Source organism: Suricata suricatta, chromosome 10 (assembly GCF_006229205.1).
Source record: "Suricata suricatta isolate VVHF042 chromosome 10, meerkat_22Aug2017_6uvM2_HiC, whole genome shotgun sequence".
Classification (NCBI taxonomy): domain Eukaryota; kingdom Metazoa; phylum Chordata; class Mammalia; order Carnivora; family Herpestidae; genus Suricata; species Suricata suricatta.
In genome coordinates this window covers 57,605,916-57,615,294 of record NC_043709.1, presented here as the reverse complement: position 1 = coordinate 57,615,294, position 9,379 = coordinate 57,605,916, and the positions used below count along the sequence as shown (strand labels likewise).

General features: G+C 39.0%; 1 protein-coding gene across 1 annotated transcript in view; it reads left to right on the top strand.

Moving 5' to 3' along the window:
- The window catches only part of LOC115305161 (olfactory receptor 6C2-like), a 19,386-nt gene that overhangs the window by 8,554 nt on the left and 1,453 nt on the right, over nucleotides 1–9,379 (top strand). The window lies entirely within an intron of this gene.

Below are 9,379 nucleotides of genomic sequence, written 5' to 3'. Positions count from 1 at the left end.
AGGCAAGGGAAATGAAAGCAAAACTGAACTCTTGGGACCTCATTAAGATAAAAAGCTTCTGCACTGCAAAGGAAACAATCAAGAAAACTAATAGGCAACTGACAGAATGGGAAAAGATAGTTGCAAATGACATATCAGATGAAGGGCTGGTATCCAAAATCTACAAGGAACTCACCAAACTCCACACCCACAAAACAAATAACCCAGTGAAGAAATGGGCAGAAGACATAAACAAACACTTCTTCAAAGAGGACATCCAGGTGGCCTACAGGTACATGAAACGATGCTCAGTGTCACACATCATCAGGGAAACACAAATCAAAACCATACTGAGATACCACCTCACGCCATTCAGAGTGGATAACATGAACAAATCAAGAGACTACAGATGCTGGCGAAGGTGTGGAGAGACAGGTACCCTCCTCCACTGTTGGTGGGAATGTAAACTGGTGCAGCTGCTGTGGAAAACAGTGTGGAGGTTCCTCAAAAAGCATCAATAGAACTCCCTTATGACCCAGCAATAGCACTGCTTGGGATTTACCCGAGGGATACAGAAAGGCTGATGCATAGGAGCACATGTGCCCCTATGTTCATAGCAACACTGTCAAAGAGAGCCAAAACATGGGAAGAGCCATGCAGGCACAAAAATTTTTAAAATTACTTAAAAGCAAAGAACAAAATCGTATTACATAAAATAAAGAAAATAAAAGAATGACAACATACTTCTTGTTGGAAACAATGCAAGACAGAGAAAAGTGCAGAACATCTTTAGAGTAGGTGCAGAGTGACGACCTAAAATTCTATCCATCAAAAATACTTTTCAAAACTGAAGGTGAAAGAGACTTTTCAGACATAGAAAACCTAAAATAATTCATCGCCAGCACACCTGTTTCTCAGGTAGAAATTGCTGCCAGATAGAAACATGAACCTACCCAAAGAAATAAAGAGCACCAGGAAAGATCACAACTTGAGTAAATATATGAGCTCTTTTCTTACTAATAAATAAATCAAAATTATAATTGAGAATTTAAAGCCAAAATAAAATATTTTATGAAGTGTTTTATCACTTTGCTTTTCTTTAATTTTTTAATGTTTATTTTTTCTAGGCAGATCACAAAGGAGGGAGGAGAGGAGAGAGAGGGAGACACAGAATCTGAAGCAGGTTCCAGGCTCTGAGCTGTTAGCACAGGACCTAAGCTGAAGTCAGTCGCCCAACCAACTGAGCCACTCAGGCACCCCTATCATTTTGTTTTCTAACATTCTTTTTTTTTAGTGTCATAAAATATACATAATATATAATTTACCATTTTTACTATTTTTAAGTATATTGTTTATTGGCATTAGGCACATCCATATTTTTATAGAATCATCAACAACACATATCTCCAGAACATTTTTTTTTAAAGTTTTCTTTGAGTACAGTTTGACACACAGTGGTAAATTAATTTCAGGTGTACAACATAGTGATTTGACAAGTTGACACACTCTTCTAGTCTCACCACAAGTACAGCTACCATCTGTCACCATACAACTCTATTATAATATGATTGACTATATTCCTTAGGTGTGCCTTTTATTCTCTTGACTTATTCATTCCATAACTTGAAGCCTGTATGTTCCACTCCCCTTCACCCTTTTTCCATCTCTCCATCCCCTCCCTTCTGCCAACCATCAGTTTGTTTTCTGTATTCATAGGTATGATTCTACATTGTTTGCTTATTCATTTGTTTTTAGGCTCCACATATGAGTAAAATCATATGTTATTTGTCTTTCTCAGTCTGACGTTTTTCATTTAGCATAATACCCTCTAGGTTTATCTATGTTTTTTTCAAATGACACCATCTCATCCTTTTTTATAACTGCATAATATTCTATTATTTATAGATACCATCTCTTCCTTACCCATTCATCTGTTGATGAGGACTAAGGTTGTATCCATATCTTGGCTATTGTAAACAATGTTGCAGGTACATGTATTTTTTGAATTAGTGTTTTCATTTTGTCTGAGTAAACACCCAGTGGAAGATTTACCAGATCATATGGTGTTTCTAGTCTTAATTTTTTTTAAAGAACCTAAATACTGTTCTTCACAGTGGCTGCATAAATGTGCATTCCACCAACAGAATATGAGGATTCATTTTTTTTACCACATCCTCACCCAAAACTTATCTTTTCTTGTTTTGTTTTAGTCATTCTGACAGGTGTAAGGTACCACGTCATTGGGGTTTTGATTTGCATATTCTCGACTATTAATGATGTTGAGCATGTTTTCAGGTGTCAGTTGGACAACTCTATGTCCTCTTTTAAAAAAATGTCTATTCAAGACGTCTGCATATTTTCTAACTGGATTGTGTGGGGGTTTTGGATATTGAGTTGTATAAGTTCTTTATATATTTGGGATATATCAAATATATCATTTGAAATATTTTCTCCTCATTCACGACAGGGTAATCTCCATGATGAACATAGGTGCAAAATTTTTCAATAAAATATTAGCAAATCATATACAACAATACATTAAAAGGATCATTCACCATGATCAAGTGGGATTTACTCTTGGGAAGCAAGGATGGTTCAATATTCAAAAGCCAATCAACATAGTATACCACATCAACAAAATGAAGGACAAAAATCATATGATCATCTCAATACATGCAGAAAAAGCATCTGACAAAATTCAACATCTGTTCATGATAAAAAAAATCTCAACAAAATGTGTTTAGAAGGAACATTCCTCAACAAAATAAAGTCTATATATGAAAAACCCACAGCCAAAGTCATCCTCAAATTTGTCTGAAACCACAAAAGACCCAACATAGCCAAAGCAAACTTGAGAAAGAAAAAAAAAAACTCGAGAGTCACAATTCCAGATTCAGGAATCTGAATACTATATTGTCTTTCTCAGTCTGACGTCTTTCATTTAGCATAAATGAAAGCTATAGTAAACAAACAGTATGGAAATGGCACAAAAACAGACACGCAGATCAACAGAACACACTAGAGTTCCAGAAATAAACTCACACCTTAAGTAAATTAATCTATGACAAAAGAGGTAAGAATACAGAATAAAGAAAAGACAATCTCTTCAACAAATGGTGCTGAGGAAACTAGACAGCTACATGTAAAAGAATGAAACTGGACCACTTTCTAACACCATACACACAAAAAGAAACTCAAAATGGATTAAAGATCTAAGTGTGAGAACTGAAACCATAAAAATCCCAGAGGAGAACACAGTAAATTCTCTAATATCATTTGTAACAACATTTTCCTCTAGAAGTTTTTCATCTTTCCAAACTTTAATTCTGCTCCCATTAATCTATAACACGCCATCACCCCCCACCCAGCCTCTGGCAACCATTGTTCTACTTCCTGTCTCTATCAATTTGACTGTACTAAGTAGTTCATATAAGTGGAATTATACAATATTTTACTTTTGTGTCCAGCTTATTTCACTTAGCATACCGTTTTCAATTTCATCCATGTTGTAACGTGACAGAATTCTATTTCGTTTTAATGCTGAATAATATTCCCTTGTGTGTATACACTATGTTTTCTTTATCCATTCATTCGTCAGTAGCATTTTGGCACTTCTACCTTTCAGTCATAGTGAATAACACTGCTATAAGTATTGGTGTACAAATATTGGTTCAATCCGCTGCTTTCAGTTTTTGTAGGTAATACTGAGAAGTAGAATTATTGAATCATATGGTAATTTCATGTTTAATCTTTTGTGGAATCTCTATACTGTTTTCCACAATGGTTGCACCATTTTACATTCCTACCAGTAATGCACAAGACTTGCAATTTCTCCACTATTTTTGGAGTTCATAAGTAAAAGTTAAATGTATGAGGGTAGTGGCACAAAGGCCAAAAGGGTAAACATAGAAGTGACACTTGTATGGTTCCTAATTCTACATATGAAGTGATATATCATCAAACGAAGGTAGATTGTGGTAAGTTTAGTATGTATACTCCAAACAAACCAGGGATGCCTGGGTGGCTCACCTGGTTGAGCAGAGGACGTCAGCTCAAAGTTTGTGTGCTTGAGCCCAGATTGGGCTTGCTGTTGTCAGTGCAGAGCCCATCTGGGACCTTCTGTTCCCCTCGCTCTCAGCCCTTCTCCCACTCCCAAACATACACTCTCTCAAAAATAATAAAACACTTAAAATAATTTTTGAAAAAAGAAATCCAAAAATAATAACACAAGCTTATACCAAATAGGTCAACAAATAGAATCTAAGGGAATTAATATCAAAGAAAACACAAAAAGAAGAAAAAAGAAACAAAGAAAAAATATGAGTAATAAGAAACAAATAGTACATTATACTTAAATCCAAGCATTTGAACAATCATATCAAATGTAAATTCTTTCAACACCAAACTTGAAAGGCAAAAATTGTCACATTAGGACATTATTGCACCTCCAAACCAGGTACCGACCTACTGCCAGGACTGCCTTTGGCGTCCTCCAGCATGCAGCCAGCAAAGATTTATTGACCAACTGCTATGTCCCAGAGACTGAGCCTGCTCTGGTGGGGAAAAAAAACAGACCAGAACTGCTTACATTCAAACAAAAAATGTAAAATCACACCTGTGATGAGTCACTTGAGTGAGGGGATCTCACTGACATTGGGAAAATTTGACCTGGAGCCTGACCCCTAGTGCTGCTTACTTGGTCAGCTTGTTCAATGAGCAGCAAATGATGACTCCAAGAGGCAAATTTCTGCTGTGACACAGCCTTAGGTCCCATCCTCTCCACCAAAAATAAGCTCCTTGTCCAGTTCATCTCTGATCTCAGTGTCAGGGCCAACAGCTTCTCCGCCTCTTAGGAGGCCCCTGCCTCGGGGTGCTGCCAAAGAAGGGCAGGCCCAGGTCCTGGGAAGCATGCTCTGCTCCTCAACCCTGGCCCCAAGCCCATATTCCCACCTGTGGAGAAACTCAAGGCCTCCTCTGAGGCCCAGGTGGCACCAAGGGGGCCTAATGTGCCCAGTGTCCCCTGCCCAAAGCAGTGCCAATGGACAAGCACCTTGCAAACCAACTTCTGTACTGGTAACCTGGTGGGGACTGCCAGGGGAGGGCCTAACTGTCTCTGGCAGTCTCATTGATGTTGACAAAACTGGAGGCCTGGACCTTAGGCCACTCACTGACATCCTCCCCCTCTAGCTTTGCCTGACAATGGAAGCAGTGACACTCCTTGCTCCCACCCCATGAATAAAGAAATGAGCCAGTTATCTGACAATGGGCCAGGTGGAAGAAAACAGAGGTCCCATCCTTCCTTCAGAAAGTTTTGTGGTTCTCTACCTGTCCAACCTGGGCCAGACCCTCACCAGCCTCAGCAAGGAAAAGTGCTGCCAGGTTCCCTGCCTGAAACCCAGGCTAGCCTCCCAGGCCCTAGCCCTAGGGACTCCTTTCTTATCCAGATGAATGCTTCTTGACTTAAAAAAAGAAAGAAAAAAAAAGAAATTGTCACATTGGGAGAAAAAAAGGGGCAACTCTTGGCTGTCTAAAGAAAACTAACTTTTAAATAGAGGCAGAAATGGAGGGGTTAAAAATGGTAAAATATATACAACAATAACACTAATCAAAACTGGTTGGAGTGGCCATATTGACATCAAAGTAGATTAAAGCAAAGATTATTAATTAGAATAGAAGAGTGTTTTTTCCCCAGTGACAGAGGGATTTATTCTTCAAGAAACCTTAACTAACCTACATGCTTATGCATGAAATAAAGAGCTTCAGGGCACCTGGATGGCTCAGTTGATTAAGCCTCTGACATCAGATCAAGTCATGATCTCCTGGTTCACAAGTTCCCTGTGTGGGGCTCTGTGCTGACATCTCCGAGCCTGAAACCTGTTTCAGGTTCTGTGTCTCCCCCTCTCTCTGTCCCTACCCTCCAATGGTGCTCTCTCTCTCAAAAAAAATATTAGAAAAAAATTTTAATAAACAGAGCCTCAGAAATACATGACACAACTGGTAAAACTGCAGGGAGAGGAGGAAAAAAAAACAATTACAGTAAGAAATGTCAGGATGCATGTCTCAATAATTAGCAGAATTATAACCCAGAAATTATTTAAGTATACAAAAGAGTTAAGTCTATCAACATGATCTGACATCCATAGAACACTCTAAAAATCAAAGAGCAGAATTGTTTTAAGATTCACAGGTAATATTTAATAAGTAAGACAATATTCAGGGCTCTAAAACAAGTCTTGTTAAATTTTAAATGATTCGAATTATGCAAAGTATTTTATCTAGCCAAATGGAATTAAATTAGAAATAAGTAACAAATTTTCCTGAGACACACCCACAACTGGAAAACGAACATCAAAATTTGTGGGATGCACCTAAAGCACTATTTGTAGGGAAATGAATGGCTCTATAGCAACAACAGCGATTAAAGTCATTGCAATGTGTATCATTGGCATAATCTTAGCCACACAGCCCTCTCAAAGAGAGGCTGGGTAGTATTTCATCTGCGCAATTTGCACCCGGTATAAAATTGGAGTTCAGTTATTATGGACATGGGAAGAAAACTACCAGACAGGACATCACCAGTGTCTGCCACAGCCCATCGAAATGTTCTTCAAAAATTTACGGTAGTGGTGCCTGGGTGGCTCAGTAGGTTAAGTGACAGACTTTGGCTCAGGTCATGATCTCGTGATTTATGAGTTCGAGACCACATCGAACTCCATGCTGACAGCTCAGAGCCTGGAACCTGCTTCAGATTGTGTCTCCCTCTCTCTTTGCCCCTCCCTACTCACGCTCTGTCTCTCTGTCTCTAAAATATAAATAAATATTTAAAAAATTTTTTTAAAGATTTACTCTAAGTACAGAGTGAGATCTCCTTTCTCTCCAGCCTATCCCCTCTGCCACGGAAGATTTTCAATCACTCTCTGCTAACAGTGCGATGACAAAAGTGTGATTTGATGTGGCTAGTTAGTGTGAGAAACATCAGCAAACAAGGACAGCAAAGACACCTGCTCCCGTGGAGACAGGAAGAACACACCTCTGCTCCATCCTGTGACACCAGGATCAATATCAACAGCAAAAGTAAGAAAGTCCAGAAATGACAGCAGAGGTAATCAAAGAAAAAGCTCTATTCAAGTTTGCTGGACAGTAATAAACCAAAGCAAAAGCAGAAACATATCGTGGAACCAGGCAATTTTTTATCCAGTGTTTGGGATGCAAAATCCAGTGCTCCACTACCAAAAGTAGTTTCAATGGTTACCTGAAAGCTCTTAAGTAGAAGGAGCAGTGATAAAGGGAAAGGTCAGGTAGCACTAAAAGGACATCAAGTTTGACATTTAACTATAGGTAAGTCTCTTAAATATTAAGACAAGTAGCATGAGGGAAGAAGGATATTTGTATTCAGATAAACTTTTATCCAAAACCTGCCTCAACACTGTGGGGCATTCTGACCAAACATTCTTTGGTTGGTTGGTTTTGGTTTTTTAAAAATTTTTTGTTGCTTCTTTGCTTTTGTCTTGTTTTGGGGGGGGTTCTGTTTGTTTTGTGAGAGAGCACACAGGGTAGAGAGACAGAGGGAGAGAGAATCTTAACCAGATGGAGCCCAACAGGGGCTCAACACAGGGCTCTATCCCACTGCCTTAGGATCATGAGTTAAGCCAAAATCAGGAGTCAGACACTCAAGGTACTGAGCCACTCAGGTGCAGACCAATCATTTGCCTGCTCTTCAGTTACTTCTTCTGTAAAATGAGGATAGCTTTTTTTTTTCATTTTAAGATTTATGTCAAAAATAATACATTATACATATATACAGTGCAAGAGTGTCTAGTTCTAGGAGAAATATAAAGATTCAAAAATAAATCTAAATGGAATTCAGATGACATCAGACCATTGTCAGTGTCTCTGAGGACATTGTTCCCATGGCTACATGTGTTTTTACATTGTTGATTAGTCTGCCACCGATTCATTAGTAACTTTTAAAACTGGGTCACCAAGAACTATTTTGTTGTTCACTCAGATATTCCCTGTGCACTGGGAACACATACTAACATATAAAAGAAACGTTGCTGTTACAGAATTTGCGAGGAGTCTGCCTCCCTCCCCACAAAGATCAAATGTGGCCCCCCGCCCAACAAAACTAGAAAGAAACTTCCTTTCCCTTTGCCTTTTTTCTTCCTTTAAACTAACAGAATAACTGGGAAATCTGATATCCAGTGCCATATTAGACTTGGTGAGCGAAGAGGAGACTGAAACTAGGCTCCTGATATCAGAGCCATGGAAGTCTAGGAGAGAGAGGTCAGTCAATTGTCAGGCTTGCCTGTGACAGAGTGCATGTGTGCACACGCGCTTGTGTGGAGGGTGAGGCTGGGGTTGTGATAGGTGGAATATGAGTGTGGGAATCGAAGTACACACCGAACCCCTCACCAACTGAATGCTGCTCAAACTGCGGTTCCCTCAAGGGTCTCAGATAACTATTGGAAAAGTCAATGTGTGATTGTCAGGACATATTTTTCCAAATTCTCCAAACATGAGCAGAGGCTGAACACAGTTTTAAAATCTGGGATTCACTTCATCATAATTGATAGTGGAGAAAAGTATTCAGCAACCATTTCTGACATGTTGCTATGCTGAAGGAACATGAAATTAAATTTCCTGCCATGGTTAATTTATAACTATGAGTTGAGGAAGCTCTCAATAAAGAGACAGAAAAGGCAACAGAAAAGACACTGCCATCCAATAATATCCTAGTGTCACAGAAATCAAATAATGACAGTATTATAAATCACCTTACAAGGAACTTCCCCTTTTCCTCCATCTGTTATTTTGGTCTTTTTTTGCCACTTTTCTTTGGCAAGGGAGGGGCAGGTGGTGGTGGCAGGGTTTACACTTCTTGAATCTCTAGTCTCTAGTCCATGGGCAGCCTCAGTCCCAAAGGAAGACTGAACGAGGTTTGTTCCAAACGCAAGGAAGGTCAAAGACTCTCACATACAGTCAGCTATAATGGGGAGTCAATAAAGGAATAAACTGACTCTCAGTCACTCATCGGACCCCCACAGTGACTGAAAGTGGCAGTTTTGCATAGGTAAGCCCTCAAGGCCTACCTGAGAACGTTAATGAAAACACTACTTATGAGAAGAGGGTGATAAATTGTATTATTTATTTAATGAAACTGTTGCAAATGCTGATTGATATGAATTGAAACCAAATAAATAACTATTAGTCTCCCAGAGAAATTTTCCCAGTATAGCAGTGAGCATTAGTATGATTGCTGGGAAAAGCCAAAATGAAGCAGTCTTAGATCCAAAGATCTGCTCCCACAGGTTTACCTGCACTATTAAAAGTAGCAACAAGCTTCATGACTTAAAACAGTGTCACTGAAGATTACACATATTATAGTAGGCATTTTAAA